The sequence below is a fragment of the Mesoplodon densirostris genome, chromosome 9 (genome assembly GCF_025265405.1).
Source record: "Mesoplodon densirostris isolate mMesDen1 chromosome 9, mMesDen1 primary haplotype, whole genome shotgun sequence".
NCBI lineage: Eukaryota > Metazoa > Chordata > Mammalia > Artiodactyla > Ziphiidae > Mesoplodon > Mesoplodon densirostris.
The window spans coordinates 24,187,213-24,208,489 of NC_082669.1; the positions used below are offsets into that span (position 1 = coordinate 24,187,213).

General features: G+C 42.4%; 1 protein-coding gene across 1 annotated transcript in view; it reads right to left on the reverse strand.

Annotated features, from left to right (window-relative positions):
- The window catches only part of GLI3 (GLI family zinc finger 3), a 280,874-nt gene that overhangs the window by 186,326 nt on the left and 73,271 nt on the right, over nucleotides 1-21,277 (reverse strand). The gene's annotated exons all lie outside the window — the stretch shown is intronic.

A 21,277-nucleotide genomic window follows, 5' to 3' on the forward strand; every position in this document is an offset into this window, starting at 1 on the left:
GTCAGATTTGTGACCCACTGAGAGATTAAACAGAGCCAGACATGGGACAGAAAACCCATTGGTTCCAAGGGATAAAGATGCCAATCATGGAAACCTACAGTGTCCCTTGCAGGACACTTCCTGCTTCAGCCCACAGAGCAGAGCTGAGAGCTAAGACGAAAACGGGGTGAGGCTCTGGGTGTGGAGGGCCTCAGTTACGCTGATCTACATCCATGCTCTGGTGGGCTCCAGACGTCACTTCCAACATGTAAGCAATGGCTTGCTGAAATGCCAGAGCCTTAATACTTCTGCTCCTTTTCATCTGTAAGAACTTTCCATCTGTCCACTATGATTCTCTGCCAATGTGACTGGATGACCTTTCTATAATAGCAGATCAAAGAGCCGAGGCATAAAATCAAACTGAACTGGCGATCGGAACCCACAGCTAGTGGACCCATTCATCTGTTAGAATCACACACACTCTAAACTACACAAGCTCTGTGTTTAATCCACAGACTGTGCTCTGGCAGATAAGTGCTGATGGAAACCAAGCTGTTGGGACCCTGCTTAGACACCTCATTTGAAAGCTGTTTCCTGTTCCTGATCCTAAAAACAAAAACTATATTTGGGTATAAATAATAATACTGTCGTACTATTTAGATGAGCAGATTTTGAACTCATCTAGTCTCAGTACACAAACTTCTCTTCAAAGTATCCCAAAAAGCAGGTATGTCTGGCTGAGAGCCTCTAAAAAACACAGAAGAAGTATGCTTTAGCAGTTTCACAGCTCTTTTGACAAATTCAGAAGAATAGCTATAAATTTGAATGAGCGTGAAAATACAAACTAAAGTAACAACTACTGTTTTGTGATTACTAATAATTTGAACTACCTAAAGCCAGTAGAAACTCATTTTTCTGCCTATGTTTGGGACTTGAAGAAATAAGCAATGTATTTATTTATTTATTTTTAGCCTAGCAAATGACTTCAAAGGTGAATAGGCAATGAGGTATGTTCTGGACTTTACAGTAATTTTGCTGACTACAGCTGGATAACTGTGAAACATTATTCTAGCGTTATTTTGTGCAGATCCTCACCCCAAAACCTTGTAATGATGGGATAAATTATGAGTTTAATCTATCAAGTAACTACTAAAAAAGAAAATGGTGCAATCTCACATTTTCACCCATTGATCTTTACAAAAGCAATTCCAACCATGCTTTTGCTAATTTAAAAACAAACTCAAAAAAAAAAAAACCCTACATTTTTATTTTCCCTTCTGACTAATACTTTTAGGCCCTAGGCCACTCTCATACTTCATCAGCAGTAAAGTTGCAGTCTATAGAACGAGGGTTTGCAGGGATGTAAAAGTGATGTAAAAGCAGAAGGGTGTCAAAAACACTTCAAAACTCTTAGTCGGTTTTATCAAAATTCCTATAATGCACAAATGACCAAAGTCATATTTTCCACTAATTTGCGCCTGCACAAATTTCCACTTTCAACCGTATAGCGCTGAGGTGCAAATTCTGTAGAATGGACCTTCATTTGGAAAACCAGAAAGCCCCTATCAAATGGGGCTGTGATACATAATTAGCATTCTCTGGGCAAGATGACTAACCAAGCCCTGCTCATCTGTTCCAGGTTTAAAACAGGATTCCCTTGACTTAATCTTCCTAGAAGAAATTAACTTTTCTTCTCTTAAAACTGCATCCCTATAACAGAGTGAGTTTCTTCGAAACGATGCCTTTACGGATGAGCATCTGCATCCAACTTCACGAATCACTGAGTAATTGGCATGGTCTGATCACAGCCCTCCCACCTTCTCCCCACCGGTGGGAGAAGGAAGTCGTGGGGCGGGGTAAGTGGAAACGGGGGGTGACGTTTTAGCTAAAAATTATTTTCTTCATGAGAGTTAACACAACATGTGTGAATATCAAATTATAACAAGAAATCAGTAAAGTTCAAACATTTAATACTGAAAAAAAGAATGAATTCCCTTAGTAAAGTACAATGCAGGCCAGAATTTTTTTTCACGTGGAAACTTTCATCAGACTGACTTTTACAAGAGTCAATGCTCCCAAATTTTCACCTACCCTCCCCCTCCAGAAAATTCCAGCAGACGATTATTTCATGAAGGTCATCTCATGTAATGAGTTGATTCTGAGGGGCATTCGGATGAAAACTTGACAGTACACATGGCCCGGAATACAAACAGCTAAGAGGCTTGAAAGCATGCACTCTACAGTGGAAAGGAAAGTTTCCAAGCAATATTCCTGCCTGCTCTTATAAATTTAGCAACCACTTCAGCAAGCCAAAAAGACGAGAGCTGTCTAATCTTGCTCAGTTGAGCTGAGTTGTTCAATAAAGTTTGAGAGTCAGAGCAGACAGGCTACGCCAGGCCAAATTATTGACGGAAACATACTGTCCACCATGGCAACAAGCAGAAGTCGGCTGCAAAAATGTAAGCAAACAGCCCAGTCCTCCAGAAGCATCTGCCAATGGACTTGAACAGCCAAACACAAGGCGACTGTTCATGCCTCTCTCCGTTCAACAGCTGCAAGCTCGGGGGTCACACTGAGACATGCAATTCACTAAAAGCTTCAGGAGAAAATTATTTTCAAAACTGTCATCGGGATCCCACTTGGGACCCCCTTGCCTTCTGTAGATCTGTGCTCCAGGGGAAGTTAAGGAATTCCTAACCCCCTAGGGAGAGCTGCCCCTGCATCTCACTTTAGAAACTGTCCCAGATCTTCCAAGCTTCTTCCAAAGGCAACCCACATGGCATGGGACACGCTTAGTGCCATAAACTCTCAAAACTCAAAAGTGGCTTCGTGGCCAACACTGCTGAGACCGTTTACAGTGAAGGTTTAAAGGAAGTAGTTGTGTTGCCTGAAGCAGGACTCCACACACACGCCTGTGCTCGCTCACAAACTCTCGGACGATTTCTCCTCGCGACCCAAGAAACAAGTACTCTTTCGCCTCAGACTGGAAAGAACAGTTTCAGAGGATTCTTCGGATGGAAAAGTAAAACCCTGCACTGCATCACTAACTAGGAACACCTCCTGTCCCCCTGACCAAATTAGCGGACGAGGAACTGCCGGAGGGACACGTGCTCACCTCTGAAATGAACATGGATTTTAAGCTGTCCCCTGAAATCCCGTTTTAAGAGCATCACTCCTCTCTTCCCCCAAGACACAGGAGACACAGAGCAAAAGAGAACAAATACTTACAACTCGTCCCAGGCTCTGGCTAGCTACTTTCTGCAAACTTCTCTTGGTGGGCTTTCTCTAGCGGTGCAGACCCTCGGGGAACGTTCTCGGTGTCTCCCTGCCCCCCTGAGCCTTGGCCCTCTCCCTCTCCCAGGCAGTGCTTGCTCCCATTAGAGGAATTAAAAGTGGTTGGAGCCATGCTAAATTTAACAAGCTCATTAGTATTCTTTCTGCGTGCTTCCGAGTGAACTCTCTCTATTCAAGCCGCTCTCTCCAGCAGAAGGGTCAGGCTGGCTAATCATTAAATCAAACTAATGTCACCCTATCACAGTCAGCCCGAGAGAAGGAGGGTTTATTATTTCAGTTTATGCTAAATAAACGGTTTTACAAACGGTCCCCAAGCAAGGTCAACAGCAGCTTCAATTACAAGACAAACTTAACAAGAGTTGCAATAAACCAAGGATCCCGTATTGACTTAAGAACAGGCTCGATGCCACATATGGCCACTAGCAGGGTTGTACAGGAATGCATGCTGGAAAATAAAGGAAAAGGGGGAGCTTCTTTCTATGCCAGAATTCGCCACTGCACAGCGACTGCTCATTCACCTCTCTCCAACCAGCTAGATGCTCAGCTCAATTCACTCCACACAAAGGCTGGAGCCCAGACCTCAATGGACCGAGGGAAACACGATCAGAACTAGGCTCTCTATTGTGACTGAATTTCTTAACATCTTTTCAAAAAGCGGAGAATGCCTTGAGGCTAAAGGAAGAAACAGGCTAATGGTGAATTGGGAATTCAGAGCAAATTTCAGAGCCCTTTCCTCCTAGCTTTTGAGGTTGAAAGCAAGCTCTTTCCTTTCAAGTTTCAAAGTCCTTTTTCCTCCTGCAGTGTCACAGAAGGATTTGAAAAGAAGGTAATTGTGCTCGCAGTCTCCCTGATCAGAGCTTACGTCCTATTTCTGGTATTTCGGAATACTTCTTGCAATAATAGTGCATATAGCTCAATCCCTTAACCGGCCTGCACTCTGCAATTGCTCATTAAATGAACAATTGCGGGTATAAAATGCCTTTTATGTTCAAGGTCTGGATATAAGATAAGCATTCTAGGACTCTAAATTTGGTTTACTAAGGAAACTCTCCATCATTAAATTACAAAACTGAAGTCAGAATATCAGGTTTTCCAAGAAAAGTGGCACTCAGATTTCAGTGAGCCCAAAAGACAGGGCAGCTGGAGAGAGGGACACAAGCCACAAAATGTTAAGGGGGGGAGGGGGAAAGACTGCATACTCGAAAAAGATTTCGAGGCGAATGGGATTCGAACGAGAAAATAATATTTCCGTGTTTAATAAGGTCTGCGTTTGTGAAACCTCATCATTTCCAAACGGAACGATATAATCAAGTCGTCTTCAAATGGATTAAAACACCGGGCTGAGGCTCAATCAACACGTAGAGGGCTATTCCTGACCCCTCACCAGCACACGTCGCCCCCTTCCTTAAGAAAATAAAAAATCCTTTTCCACTACAGAGCGCTTTATCATTTGTATCATCTCGCTCGATCCTCACCAGAACCCAGTGTTGCAGCAGGACAAGGTGTTGGGTCCAGTTTCCTAATCAGAAACAGGCAGCCACATCCCTGATGAGTAAGTGATCTAAGAGGAATCCCAGCCACGCCTTACTGAGGCCACGAAGTCCTGTTAACAGGACAAGAGGTCTGCTCCCAGGCAGGTTTGGGGAATGATACCTGGAACTTGTATGCACTCCCAGACTCCACCCCCATAACCGTCATAAAACGGGGAAAAAAGTAATTACATTTTGATGCACAGACATTTTCAAACCTTTGATACTCTCCTATTAAGTTTTTATCAGCGTAAGTCTACTCCTGGGAAGCCCCCAGAGGGTCCCAGTGACACATCCATAGGGAGACATCCAACCTCAGGGTCTTAGTACCATGAAGCATCTTATCCCCACAGGCATGAAGACACACACATGCCCTATACAGGCTACACACACACACACACACACACACACACACACACACACACACACACCCCTTCACACGCTGAGGCTCAACCAATGGCATCTGTGTGTTCCTGCAGTGTTTAATGTGCTCCCACAAGCCTGGGGCCCCATCTTCCTCTTCTGAGCAAGAAACAGAGCATCGTTTTCTGCTTTCCTCCCAGGAAATTGCCCGGCTGTGTTTGGAAGGAGCATTATTTCATGTTTTCCTATTATACATTGGTTGCATCTCGTCAGCTTTTATTTCTGTGGCTATTTGCATTCTGATTTTCTTTGAATAAAAACCAATGGAACCCAAGTCCTCACCTCCCTGTTTCAGAATTCTCTCTAAGACTTTGACCAAAGAGAGATCAGAAATGAAAGAGAAGAGGCTAAGTACATTCGTAAGCATTGTAGAATTATGCCAGGAAGTTGGGGGTTGGGGGAAAGTTCCTGTAGTTTTTATAAGCAGAATCTTGCCTCTTTCCATGCTGATTGCAGTGATGCCTAAGCCAGAGGCTGCTCCCTAGAATGTCTTAGAGCTTGGCTTCCAAGGGGAGGAGTAAACAATGCCTTCTCTGAGAACATTTCCAATGCCCTTGGGGTCAGACATCGCCCTTATGCGGCTACACATACATCTCCCATTGACAATGAGTGATGATAGAGGGAGTGGCCCAGATGGATGGGGGAGAGCTCTCCGCTTTGTCTGCAACCTTTAAACCGACGGCAAGGCCTGCAACACGAGCAGGCTGCCGGGGGATGTGAAGCTTTGGAGAAATTCAAGTGGCAACCCTCCCTCAAAGATCATGGGCTCAAGGATTAACGGGCAGCTCCCTCTTCCCACTTTCATCAACCAGGAGATCCCAAGGGGGAAGGAGAGAAAGTACAAAACGCCCTCAATCAGAGTAGTACGAATGCCATAATTGTTTTAACATTTCTAGAGTTCTTTTTGCCAAGGAACAAAACAGAGTCCAGACTGACCCATATCCCACCAGCCCTTCACCAGAAACTATTTGCTCCCAAGTGTAGGTTAGAACTGAACCCAAGGCAATTTCTGGCCTCTCTCCCTACTGCTCAGCTTACAGAGCTCCACCCGGCTTCAAAAGGGGCTCCTGGGATAGAAAGACTGGAGAGGAAGCAAGATGAGGCTTTAGATAAACTGAAGGGCAAACCTGACATGGCTGTTCCAGGGCAGCAGAGAGCAAGCAGCCTCTTGCCTTTTTACAAAGATCATATACAATGAGGGCTCCTTGCCATCTGGAAAATCAGGAGCCAGTCACACCATCAGCTTCACATCTGAGGCCTCACCAGGCATGCCCTGTGGCCTATAGGGTTTCCATTCTCTTTCCTTGTGCCTCTCTCTGAACCCTCACCAATCAGAGGTCCACACCCCTGCCCACCTCTGGGAGGATGCTTCTCTGCGTTAATGACGTGAACAGCAAAGAGTCGCTGTGACTTGGTCCACCAAACCCAACCTTACTAACCAGCTTTCAAACTTCCAGACAGAAAGCACTAGCCAAGCCCCACCTGTACCTGGGAAGAGAAAGAAAAGACCAAAACAGGCCCCTGAGGGTCCCGGCAGGCTCTCCTATAAAACAGAGGTCTTCCTTGTTTTCCTTGAGCTCGCGAAGACCCTTCATTGCATTAAGAATTCTAAAATGTCACAAAGCTTCTTCTATTAGCCTGCTATTAGTTGCTAGTCGCTGCTTACACAGAGTGAGTTAATTAGTGACATCAAAGGCAGTACAATAAATTCTCAGGAGGGCCCCAATTTTTTTCCTTCTGCTTAATAGTGCATTTATGCCTATCTGCGAGTAACAGTCTCAGGAACATTTAAGTATTAGAGATTTCTTTGAGAACTTAGTTTGAGTGGTTTTTTTTTGTTTTTGTTTTTGTTTTGCGGTACGCGGGCCTCTCACTGCTGTGGCCTCTCCCGTTGCAGAGCACAGGCTCCGGACGCACAGGCTCAGTGGCCATGGCTCACTGGCCCAACCGCTCCGCGGCATGTGGGATCTTCCCGGACCGGGGCACGAACCCGTGTCCCCTGCATCGGCAGGCGGACTCTCAACCACTGTGCCACCAGGGAAGCCCCGGTTTAGTGTTTTATAAGCAAAGAATGAAGAGTCCCTCTTCCTTGCTTTGCACCTACAGACCTGAGCAGTTAACTTTCCATAATGACATCTGCAACCCACAGTCATAACAGAAAGAGTGAAATGTCTGTTCACAAGGCTAGAGGGTCCAGGCTGCTGCTGCCAGCTGCATCCTCCAATGGGACCAAGCCTATCGATCGCCCTGGAGATCTACCCCAGCTCCCGTCCAGCAGGAGGACGCAGGACCTGCTCTTCCTTTATTATTTTTTATTTTTTATTTTTGGCCGCACCAGGCGGCTTGCGGGATCTTAGTTCCCCAACCAGGGATCGAACCCATGCCCCCTGCAGCGGAAGTGCGGAGTCCTAACCACTGGACTTCCAGGGACTTCCTGCTCTTCTTTTAAAGGTAGGCAGGAAAAAAATCTGTGTGTGTGACAGCTTCTTCTGGCCGCACTTTTGAATGGTGGTTCCCAGGTTCGCGCCCACCCTGTCCCTGTCCCTGTCCCTAACATCAAAGTCCCATTTCCTAACTTTTCCACCATGTTTTAAATTGCAGGGGTGAGCACAAATTTAACTGGCTTCATCTGGTGTGTTTATGTTGCCTGGTTTTTGTTTTTAGAAGGCGGGGTAATAAGAAAGCCTGAGCATATGGTGGTATTATATTTTTAATAACATTTTAAAGACCATGCTTACTCCATGGGAGGAATCAGACCCTCCAGAGAGTGCATTTAAATATCAAGCAAATATCATTACCATACTGAAAGGAGCTGGAGGCTCCACCCGCGCTGGGACAAAATTAGGGATGGTGCCAGGGCGCTTGCCTCTGCTGACCCAGCTTCCAGGCAAGGCCAGGGGCTGCCCAGGTCAGGTTTCTAACCACAGAAGCTCCCTCTAGCCACTGCCCACTTTGACCTTAGTTATGAAATGTGCATTCGAGAAATCCAAATGAAAATACCACGTTTTGATTCTTCACGCTTTTACTAGAGAGGTCAGCCTACTTCTAGCTACTTAGCCACAAAGGTCTGCAACTTTGGGAAACACTTTCCAGGAATGGCTCAGATACTATGAGTAAAGCAGGAATGGTCACAAAACCTAATCTCCCCCAAAGCCCATGTTCATGGTCACAGCCAAGACAGGATGCTTTTGTACCCCCGCCGTTCTCCCCTCCTCTGACCCACTGGACGGGGCAGATACCAATCACCCACTCTCCTCTGCATGAGACTAGAATCCAAGACACAGTCAGTCAGACCTTTCTTCTGCCCTTTTGCTGGCTTTCCAGACACATTCAGGAGAACTTAATGTCCCAACGCCAGGGGAATGCATTTTTATATTCAAGAAGTCCCAATAAAAGCGATTAAGGAAACAAAAGACCAAATTCATCTACATTTCCGAAATACAAGTAATTTTAGTCTCACTCATTCTTCTGACCAATTCAAATCCATTAACCATGTACCAGTGAAATACAGCTAACATTTGCTTACTATGACATAGGGAGGGCTTCACCTGTCTTGCTTACTCTTCACTGTATCCTGATCAGAAAGACATTGCCATTCTGCTCATTGGCCAGATAAGAAATTACAGTACAGAGAAGCTGGGTTACTTACCCAGGTTACACAGACGGTTCACAAGCAGAGCCTGGAGCCCAGGCAGTCAGACTCTAAAGCTCCCACTTAAAGATCTGGCTGTTGGACCTCTCTACTCAGCGTCAAGAAATAAAAAATAAATTTGAATTTGAATTCTGATCAATGCCCTAGCATACGTCTACAAACTTCTCAACCATCCAACTCTGCTGCAGCATAGAAGCCGCCACAGACAAGATATAAACCAATGAACATGGCTGTGTCCCACTGCTTTATTTACGGACACTGAAATCTGAATTTCATGTAATTTTCACATCACATTTAAAAATGTGAAGAGCCATTCTTCGCTCGTAGGCTGTACAAAAACAGGTAGCAGACTGGATTCTGCTACACTGCAGACTAACTACTACCCTAAAGGAACTTACACACCTTTGCTAATAAAGCTTGCACCCCAAAACAATGAGGAATATTACAGTAAAATTGCAAAAGCAATAATAGTGGCTGTTAGGGAGGATACAAAGGGATAGTCACTTTCTCACACTATTAAAATATTTCCATAATCGGCTGTATCAAATGACCCCACTTCCAGGATGTATCTTAAGGGAAAAAAATTAGAAAAGAAGACAATGTATATTCAAGGATATTCATCACAGCGTTATTTACAGTAGAGAAAACTCAGTAACAAAATTAAGGTCCACTATCTTATGATAGGATGGAATAGTATATCATTAAATACAGTGCAATCAAGGATTTTAATGAATATAGGAAAGGATTTTACTGAATGCCAAGTACTGCTCTAAAGTGTTACGTGCCAATCCTATGAGGTAAATACTCCTGTGCTTCTCATTATACAGATACAAAAACGGAGGCATATTTATCCAAGAAAACACAGCTAGAAAGAGGCAGAGCCTGAGCTGGAATTCAGAGTCAACTCACCCCCTAGACTACCACGCCTCCAAATTTTTTAAGGGAGGAAGACAAATATATAATTATTTCTAAGCAAATTTTTTTAAGTTTAAAAAACGCACCAAGATAGCTGAAAATATTTCTATGGATTATTTTTCCTTTATGTTTCTATATTTCCCAACCACTTTAGACTGCAGATATAACCGATTTCTTTTACTCTTGGTTTTAATTCTATCCTAAGTATGACCTTCACAATAATTCTCTAGAGAAGTCCAAATTAAGTACACATATATTGAAAAATTATCCCACAAGTTTATCTCCTGTAGTCTTGTTTTAAACTACTTCTCCCACCTCTCAAGACTGTAAGTGCCTGCTAGGCTATTTTTACACGCATTAATAACACCTTACAATGATGTTGGGATTTATGGAGATGTCAATAAATTCATTTATTTAAAATTATGCGACTTTTTAATTATTTTGTATCTATACACGAGTGCCTTCCAAACAAGTACCAAAAATGCCCTAACATCACTTCCTGCTAAACTTGGGAACTGAGCTTTCACCAGGGCACCCCCTGAAAGGTATAAAGGGAAAGTGCATTAGAAATGATCATTAAACCATGGCTGTTGCTCATATTCCTGAGCTTGTACTAAAAGCCAGGTCGTGTGCCCAGTGCAAAGGCATTAATCCCATTGGCTGCTTGCCAGTCTAGCAGGTACTCAGTCCTGTCACCCCAGTTATTCAGGTAAGTACCCTGAGGCTTAATAAGTTTAAGCAACCCGCCTCAAGCCATCCTTCAGGTAGGCGCCAGGTCTTCTGGACTTTCTCATCTATTATCAATGATGAGTGACTCCTGCAAAGTGTCTACTATAAAGTCTCTGAAAGCTGAGCGCTGATTTGCTTGTCATTTCCTTATACGTATAGGTGAAGGATCGTCATTGTTAAAATTATTCTACCTCCTCCTATACAAGTTATCAGGAAAGGAGACTTCAGTCTGTAACCAAAGGACCTGTTATCCAGGGTCTCCAGGTTCTGAACAGTTATTTGTGCAAAGGAATGTGTACCACCATCTTCTGGGGTATTGTGTTGCGGGCTTAGATGCCAGAAGCCGTTGAGTATTTGGTTTGTGTTCAAGTTAACAACAGTGCCAACAGTTAAAGCTGTATGTAGTTTATGGAAAGGGGCATAAGTCAAATGGTTAAAGAAGCATATGGTTTATAGAAAAGAGGGGAAAACTTGCGCTTGGAAGCAGCTTTGCGTGGATTATTTACCAACAAATGAAAGGCCTGTCATGTGGCCCCAGAGTATACTTCCCCTCCCACAGGCTGGAAGGGGATGCTGAATAAGTCAATAAAGCCAGGGTCACAGTGAGCTGAGACCCTCTCCCCCAAGAAAGATGATTATCGAATTATAGCAAATTTCAGAAAGTTTTCTTTATTTTTTTTAATCAAGAACAAAACCAGACTCCTTCAAATGCACTATTAGGAATTGTAACCGTTCCTAAAAGTGCCAGATAGATTTCCATCCATGCAATATTCAAACTAGTAGATTTCCATCCATGCAATATTCAAACTAACAAGCGTCTTTTCAATTTCTTTTAATGATGGGGTATGCAATAAAAATACAGCAGTGCTTCGTTTAGCCAAAGGAGCTGAAGCAAAAAGTACCTAAATAAATAAATAATAAACTTACATGGGCCACTTACCAAAAATAAAATCATTTAATTCAACCTTTTACAGGAGGCACGTGCAGCATTCTGAAAGCAAAAAATTCTCATAACACAAACCTCCACTTAAAAATCACTGCCAGGGGCTGGAGCCAGGGCAGGGTGTTAGTTCTTTTTCAATTTATTTTTTTAATGTTTGGATATTAATGACATCAACTGCCGTATCGTATATATAATAAGGCAACATGGTATAATAAAAGGAGTTAGAAAACCCAGGTCCCAGACTTGCCTCTAGCATTCATGGGTGTGTGACCCTGGGTAACTTAAATTATATCAGATTGTCAGTTGCCTCACTTAACGGGCAGACAATAAAACTTGCCCTGCTTACTTGCCAGGGTTTCCTGAGGGTTAAACAAAATATGAAAAGGATCTTTATAAATTATAGCATTTATGAATTCCGGGTACCAGCACTCATCTCCTCATTATCTGTTTGATAATCATGCAAAGCAGGACAGTGGGATGCAAGTGCCCTGGGTCAGGAGGTGGATGGCTGAGTTGCCAGGACTGATTCTACTGTTACACTGGTTGAACTTCAGGCAAGTCACAGGATTTCTCTGGGCTGCTGTTTCCCCTTATATGAAATGAGCCATCACCAATCACCAGGCTGGAGGTCTTGGGAGAGAATAATCGCTGTTTCACAACCAGAAAGAGGATCCAAGTTAATGACCTATAATTTAACTGGCCATCTCTTTCACCCACTTTTTCAATGTATCTTGGATCAGGCCCATAATCAACATTTACAAAGGATGCCTGCTTGAAATTTGCATTGAAAATATCAATCTCTTCTCTACTTGGTTCGCTACAATAACTTGAGACACTTGAACCTTCCCAAGAAATACATTTGCTGTTTCTCCATGAACAATACTAAAAATGATCAGGCAAATTCTCTTAGGATGTTGTCGGCAGCTTACACCCACTGCCTGTTTCTGCATGGCCTGTGTACCAAGAATGGATTGAACATTTTCAAATAGCTGAAAAAAAAATTCAAAAGAGGAAGAATATTTCATGACACATGAAAAGTATATGAAATTCAAATTTCAGTGTCCATGAATAAACTTCTATGGGAACCCAGCCAGGCTTACTCTTTTTCGTATTGTCTATGGCTGCTTTATCTCTATAAGAGCAGAGGGCCCAAAGGGCCCACGCAAATCCTGAAATATTTACTAGCTGACCCTTTCCAGAAAAAGTGTGCCATCCCCTGACTTGCCCATCTCAGGACCCCCATCACTGAAACGATGAAGCACACCTGAGAAATACATACCAAAAATAAGGCAGCACCATTTCAAAGCAATAGTATTGATGCTTCCAGACCTTACGGTGGGTACTAACATCATCCTACTTTACAGATGAAGGAAACAGGCTTAGAGAGATGAACTTCCCCAAAGTCACAAGTCAGTGAGCTGGCGATCAAATTCTAAACCTGACAATTTATATGGCGGGGAAAAGAGGATTTGGGCCTTTCTCATAAACCTTAAGGGAGAAAACATTTCCTGACTTTTCTCTCAGTGTGTTAAGCACTGGGATAAGTAATGAATTTTAAATAAAGAATCTGAGATGTGTGCGATTCAAGATCGGTTTCCTTATCCAACTTAGGGTGTGTCTGCAGTTGTTTGAGTTTTGTTCTTTTCAGAACAATCACAAACCAAACAAGTACACGTCGGTCAAAAGTGCCACACTCTCCCTGAAAGCTGAAGGTGACAGAGGTCATTTCCCACACATCAAGCTACTTAATGTGCCTTTTTTAAATACAAGGGAACGTGCCCTCTGCTGAGCCAGATATAATCCCTACTGATCTGTTTTGAAGGCAGGATGACCCAGACTGGCACATATTTCTGCTAATAAGGATGGAGGAGGAACCTGCAAGCATCAAGTTTGGAGATTTCCTGTTCCCACCAAATTGGGAATCTCCCAACCAAAAGGCAAAAGCAAATTCAGTCAGGGTTCCGAGAAAGTGTTTCAGCAACTTGTGTGAGAAATTGCATCCAGGGGGTATAGGGTTGCTTGAGTTGACACAAAGCATGCAAACTGGCCCAGGCCAGCCATTCTCTACACTGGATTCATACAGATGCATCCAGGTCAAGGTGTCCGTGTGTCCCAGCAAAACAGACCAGTAAAAACGAATGGCTGTTGCCCTCGCAGCCGTTATGACTGTGATTTTTCTAGACTTGGAACCACCTGAGAAGAGAAACACAGGCCACAGGGTTGGTGCTGTAGACCAATGGACAGTTAAGTCAAGGTCAGGAGGAGGCTATTGGGAAGGAAAAGGAGCTTGCTCAGCTGTTGGGTGTGGGCGTATAGACCAGGCAGACATTCTTGAAGGAGGTTTGGACAAGATCCGGTTTGGGAAAATCTTTGCTGAGTCTCCTCTAATTCAGACTTTCAAAGAGGCTGGTCAACTTCCCCCTAACCCCTCAGGGATGCATTCAACTCAACAGCATAGTATTAACGATGATTCTGAAGCTCCAAAACCTTGCGCCTTGGGGTTTGAAGGCACCTGTATGATTTTTTGTTTATTTCTTTTTGCACTTTTCTTTCTTCTTTCATTCACATCTTGCTGACACAAGTGGAAATTCCTCTTTCTTGGCAGAAAATCTTTACGTTTCCTGCCAAGCCATTCAGATAAAAATTCTTCCATCCTCTTCTCGTTGTCTGGTCCAGTTCTACTAAAGCTCTCAAGAAGGGCTGCAGGAAACAGCAACCAAAACATATAATCCAGGCACTTTTATTGTCCTGGACAATTTTATTAATTCTATTGGGTCTCTTTAGTCTATTCTATCATTTGTAGGGAAAGGAAGAAAAATCCTAGTATGGTCCAGCTAGCCAATGTAATATCCCCTCCCTATAAAATGAAGGCATCTCACAGTTCATTCAACAGAATGTTAGCAAACACTGCGACTTCAAGCCAGAGAGAAGTTGCCTCCCCTGGGCTCTCAAGCAGCCAGCCTCACAGAGCAATGAGTAAAGGAAGCTTATCTTTATTTGTCTTCCTTCCCAAGCATTATTGGCTCTGGACTCCTGGGGAGGCGTGGCCCAGAAGAGGAAGAAGCGAACACTTTTTTATACTTTCAACCTAATCTCCAAAGCTACACCACAAACCTGTCCAATAACAGCAGTATTCACACATTATGGATCTGCCATCCAAACACTGATTCTGTGCAGTACTGACCCCTTTCTATAAGAGTCAGGCCACAGTCTTCCTTGCCAAGGGCCTCATAAATTACTCGGAATAAAACCAAGACAGGTGTGTATCTCCACGAACCTGCCTTTCCTTTCATTCTGCTCCTCGTCTGCCCCATATTAAAGAGTGCCCTTCCAGGCTCACCCCTCCCGTTGCCGGCAAGGAATGTTCATCCACATCACCAACTTGCCTCTGTCGTGTAGCTGCCTCTTTCTGTTCAACTTTTCTCCGACGAAGCCTTCATTGGACCCCACACCGCCTCTATCCAATACACCATCTCTCTTCTGTATACACCAGAACCACCGAGCAATAATCCTAAACTCTCCCGACCCCAGTGTCTCTTTTTCTTGACCTTCTGTGGCTTGCACTTGACTCCTGAATTTGTCTATAAGGTTTCCAAGAATTCTCATTTGGCCAATTTAATGGCTTCCTCTCTGCCCTGATGCTTCAACACAAACTTCCACCCACTCTTTTCAAGTAACCTTTGTGTACTTGTCTTTTTCTATCTTCTAAATTTGAATGTGAATTTATTTACAAAACAGAAAGAGGCTCACAGACACAGAAAGCAAACTTATGGTTATCAAAGGGGAAAGAAGGGGTGAGGGATACATTAGGAATTTGGGATTAACAGATACACACCACTATATATAGAACAGATAAACAACAAGGACCTGCTGTACAGTACAGGCAACTATATTCAACATCTATTAATGACCTATGATGGAAAAGAATCTGAATCACTTTGCTGTACAACTGAAACCAACATAGCATTGTAAATCAACTACACTTTAATAAATAAATAAATAAATGAATAAATAAAGAATAAATTTGAATGGCTCCAAAATGTGAATATCCCAGGCCTTTGTAAATTCGTTTAATGGGTCTATCTGGATGGACTTGAAATTCATTGTAGGGTGAAAAATCAACGTGTGTGCAAAAATGTAAGTTCTAATTTAATAGCACAAACAGAAAACAATCACTAAAAAACACCTGTACATACACTTGCACTATTAAGTTTTGAAAGGTGGCGTTTTAATATGGTTGCATACTTCCATGTTTCAATGCATTTCTTAAGAAATCTAAAAACAGGTTTAGATTTATGCAGTAAAACTCCACATTCTAGGAGCAGTTTTTTTAGTGCAAGAGAAAGCAATAATGAAATGATGAAGGAATTAAAGCTTACTCATAGATTGCAGCTCTTGACAGGTATAGCAAATCAGTTGCAAATCTTTGGCTTTAAGCAAAACCCTACTATAGAAACCACAGAAACCACCAAAAGTTTTGGTAAAATACTTCCTTATCCAATGTGAAGTGTCTTGCTATTTGTTCTATTTGAAGGTTTTAAGAGTTGAAATAATTTGCAAAAACATCAAGAGCTTCATGAGATCTGGGAGGGTTTTGATTCAATTACTTTTTAAAATATCCCCCTCATAAATACATATTCCTGAAACCCAAATATGGAATCATTTCTCCACATAAACAATGAAAAGTAAGAGAGCAGAAGTCACAAATTAGCTTACTTTCAATGATCAGGTCATGAAGATATAAATGAGCTGTACAATTTATCATGTCATTAAATCAAAATACACTGCTGGTCCATGTGGGGTTCTCCTTCCCCACTTGTGCCATGCTTAGGCCTAGTCTCATTGAAATCTAGTTACTGGTGGTATCAAGTCTTGAACTTCTTTTGTGCTCTGCCAGGCTGATCGCAGAAAGCAACACCTAAAAGTCCCCTTAAAAGTAAACAAGTAGGGACTTCCCTGGTGGCTCAGTGGTTAAGAATCCACCTGCCAATGCAGGGGACACGGGTTCGAGCCCTGGTCCGGGAAGATCCCACATGCCGCGGAACAACTAAGCCCGTGCGCCACAACTACTGAGCCTGTGCTCTAGAGCCCGTGAGCCACAACTACTGAGCCTGCATGCCACAACTACTGAAGCCCGTACGCCTAGAGCTCGCGTTCCTCAACAAGAGAAGCCCGTGCACTGCAACGGGCTAGCCCGGCGAGTGGGCTAGCCCCCACTCGCCACCACTAGAGAAAGCCCGTTCGCAGCAATGAAGACCCAACGCAGCCAAAAATAAATAAATAAATAAATAAATAAATACTTTTATTTAAAAAAAGAAAAAAGTGAGCAAGTAGATTCCATAAAATTACTGAGCAGCCTAACATTCTGAAAAATTCAATCAAAAAAGTAAAACTCAGTCTTGCAAAGAAGCTTCAAACCATAGAAGAAAATACAAAGCACTGGGAAATGGAAATGTTGCGAATCCTAAAATTGCGTGTATTCAAACTTAATTTGAAAGTGAAAAAGCAAACTCTTTGGGGATTTCTGAAAACCGAAGGCATGTTAAAAGTCCTGATGATCCTCACTCCAATGCCTAAAAACCTTCTAGAAACACATGTCGCTTCTCTGCTCACAAACCTTCCAGGAAGCTCAGGTGTCTACACAACCAACCCCAAACCTCCGGGCCTGAATAAGGGCTCCGAGTGAAAGGGACCACCCTTCAGCCCTCTCCTTCCCCATCCTCTGAGGCTGCTTCCCTCCCACCCAACACCTACAAGGTATCTCTCACACTATTCTGCAATGGGCTATATACTTGTACACCTCCATTACTAGAATATAAGCTCCTCGAGGGCTGGGGCTGAATCTTGCTAGCTCTGGTATCTCTTCTGCCTGGCATACCACAGGCACTAGAGCATCATTCTGGGGATGAATAAATAATTGAATGAATGGGGTGGGACTTGCAGTTACTGTCTTATAGTGATGTTGTTTCCAGGGCTGGCAGCTCAGCATCTATCTGATTAGAATCAAGCCCCAGAGGAAAGGACACTGGGGTGTCCATGTGGGCCCTGGCAAGGGGACCCTAAGAAACAAGATGTCCAAAGTGAAAACACAGCTCCAAACCAGGGTGGGGTGACAAACAAGGGAGTGAGAGACAGAGGGGAGTCACCTATGGCAGCCTTTTGCCAGGGGCTGGTTCTGATTCTTTTAAGCCCCTGTTTACTGTTGCCAGGTTATCAATGAAGAACATTATCCTGCTATTCATCAATTTAAGGATAGTGTCCTTCAATGCCAGATAAAACATTGAGGACACTAAAGCAAGGAGAATGAAAATATGCAAACAGATAAAGGGCAAGAGAAACGGATACGAACTACCCTACCCCAGACTTGGCTGAGATTTTTCATGCGTTCAGTATTCACCTCATGGGAGTTGCTGTGGAGATGAAAATTTAGCCCATGTAGATGAGAGAAATACAAAGTGATTCGTAGTTTACAGAGACACCCACAACATTGGAAATACAGCAACAAACATTGTGGCCCACCTTGAGACATTGAATTGTCATGTTAGATGTGTTTTGGAAAGCACTGATGACCCTTAAATAGATATACATACAATTGATGGATTAAAGACTCACAAAAACCAGTTAAGAATTTAACCTTTTCTACACATTCAGAGAAAAAGAGAGAGAGAGAGCAAGGGAGGGGTAAGGGAAATAAAGGTAACTCTTCCAATTCCTTAAAAGGTAGGGCATTTTTATGTAGCACATGGATTTTTTTTTTTTTTTTAATTCTCGGCCTTTCATCTTCACTCTGGTAGGACTGCATTTGCCATAGGCTGATAAGTGAATATGGCAGAACTTCAAAACTCATGTCAGCCAAAGAATCTAGAGAGAGAAAAAAAATCAGACATAAAGCTGGTAAAAGGCAGCTATAAATTTTTTTAATGCCTTTTATTTAATTCTACCAGAAGATCACACAGCAGTGTGATCTAGATTTGGTACATCTCAACCTCAAGTCACGCACGCACATGGCCTCCATCCAATTTCTTGCCCCGAAGATGTGGTTTTCATTTAACTAGTAAACCAAGAGAGGTTGCTTGTAAGACCAATACATTAATAAACTCTTTCCACTTAAGACAATTTGAACCTTCCATTTAGTAGGGTGAGTCAAGGACTGAAGAAGAAGAAAGTAACAGGATGGAAAATGTAATTCTTCATGTAGAGATGAGAGCCCAGGCTGAAGCCAACAGTCATTATCCACAATTTATATCAGTACCTTGTTAAGGGAACTTCATTACTCTCATCCTTACTAAAAGGAACAGCAAGAAAAGCCAAAACAGAAACATTTGCATTTCAAGTCCACGCTGCTCTATACTTGGCTCAAGAGAGGTAGTTGGAGAGGACAATAGAAGCATGTGAGCCCATGAAAGTTTGTTAAAATGTCAGCTCCACTCCCAACACCAGGGGTGCCGAAATACATGAACTAGGATATTTATAGCAGTACCATTTGTAACGAAACGTTTGAAACTGCCAGTGCCCATCAATGGTAGGAAGCGTTTGTCAATCGTGGCATATTCATACAACAGAATAGCATAGAACAAGGTGAACGAACACCCAAAACTACACAACATGTGGATAAATCCTGTAAACATAATGTAGAGCAAAAGAGGAGAAGCCAGATAACAAATTTATAAAGTACAAAAACAGCCACAACTAGTCCATGCCAGTAGAAGTCAGGGATGGGGGCTCAAAGATGCTGGTGACCACCTGTTTCTGGGGTTTGGTGCTGGTTTCATAAATATGTTTGGTTTCTGAAAATCATCGAACTATGCAACTTATGAGCATTTTTCTACATGTATATTTCCTTCAGGAAAAAGTGGTTAAGTATCAGTTCTAAAAACTTCCAGACAGTTCTTAAATGTCCTCTTCTTCAGATCTGTCTCATGTGCTCCCATTCATACGTGCTCTTTCTTAAATATGAAACTTGTGGCTGTGTATTTTAGGTAGCTTGTATCTGCCACATATAAAAACTGTTACTCTAGAACAGTATGGAGGTTCCTTAAAAAACTAAAAATAGGGCTTCCCTAGTGGCGCAGTGGTTGAGAGTCCGCCTGCTGATGCAGGGGACACGGGTTCGTGCCCCAGTCCGGGAAGATCCCACATGCCGCGGAGCGGCTGGGCCCGTGAGCCATGGTCGCTGAGCCTGCGCGTCCGGAGCCTGTGCTCCACAATGAGAGAGGCCACAACAATGAGAGGCCCGCGTACAGCAAAAAAAAAAAAGACCTAAAAATAGAGTTACTATATGATCCTGCAATCCAACTCCTAAGCATATAACCAGAGAAAACCATAATTTGAAAAGATACATGAACCCCAATGTTCACAGCAGCACTATTTACAATAGTCAAGACATGGAAATGACCTAAATGCCTGTCGACAGATGAATGAATAAAGAAGTTGTGCTATCAATACATATATACAGTGAAATATTACTCAGCCATAAAAAAGAGTGAGATAATGCCATTTGCAGCAACATGGAAGGACCTAGAGATTATCATTCTAAGTGAAGCAAGTCAGAAAGAGAAATACCATATGATATCGCTTATATGTGGAATCTAGAAAAATGATACAAATGAATTTATTTACAAAAAGGAAACAGATGCACAGACATAGAAAACAAACTTACGGTTACCAAAGGGGATAGCAGGGCGGGGTGGGTGGGGGAGATAAATTAGGAGTTTGGGATTAACATATACACACTACTATATATAAAACGGGTAAACAACAAAGACCTACTGTAGAGCACAGGGAACTATACTCAATATCTTGTAATAACCTAGAACGGAAAAGAATCTGAAAAAGAATATACCCGTATATGTATACACACACACACACACACACACACACACATATATGTATGTATAAGGGAACCACTTTGCTATACAATTGAAACTAACACAACGTTGTAAATGAACTATACTTCAATTAAAAAAATTTTTTTAATGTTACTCTATAATAAAAAGAACTCCCCAAATGGGGGGTGGGAGAGAACTGACATGCAGAGGCAATTCATTGAAGAAGAAATGTAAATGTGTAAGAAGAAAATGGCAACTAGTTTTCTACTTCATTACATAACGAAAGAAGTGAAAGTTGAAATATGAGACTGTTTTGTGGTTTTGCCTTGATACCAAATTAGGAAGTGCTGGTAAAGGCTGAGTTATGGAGAAAACACTGTTATCAGTGGGTAAAAGGAGTATATTTTATATACTCACATCATTGTACACCTCTGTGACAAATCTTAACTACATATACTACTTGACCCAATCCTGCCCTTGCTGGGTACGTACCCAAAGCAGTAATTTAGGTTTCTGGCAAAGACTTAGCTACAAGGATGTTCACTGAAACATGGTTTATAAGAGAAGGGATAAAGTTCCTAAATGACCACAGTAGGAGATTAATAATATCCACAAAGCAGAGAGAAAAGGGGCTAGGAGGGGAGAGAGCAGGGAGTGGATACCAAAATGTTAGTAGCCATGGTTATCACTGGGAAGTCGATTATGAGTGTTTTTACTTCTCTTCTATTTCTAAAATTAAAAAAAAAAAAAGCTTTAAGCGAATGATTAATTCAGAAATAAATGTGTTTTTTCAGAGCTGTTTCAAGCTTAAATATTATAGCCCTAATATAATTTCTTCTATATAGTACTTATTGGCCCTTTAAGAAAGCCTTTGGTCTTTCTGAAATATGAGTTAATGGTAAAGAAAAGAAATGCCAGAACTCTCACTGTGATTGACACAATCAAGTATTTGCTTGGGTATTTCTTTTCTTTGCTAAACCCCCCT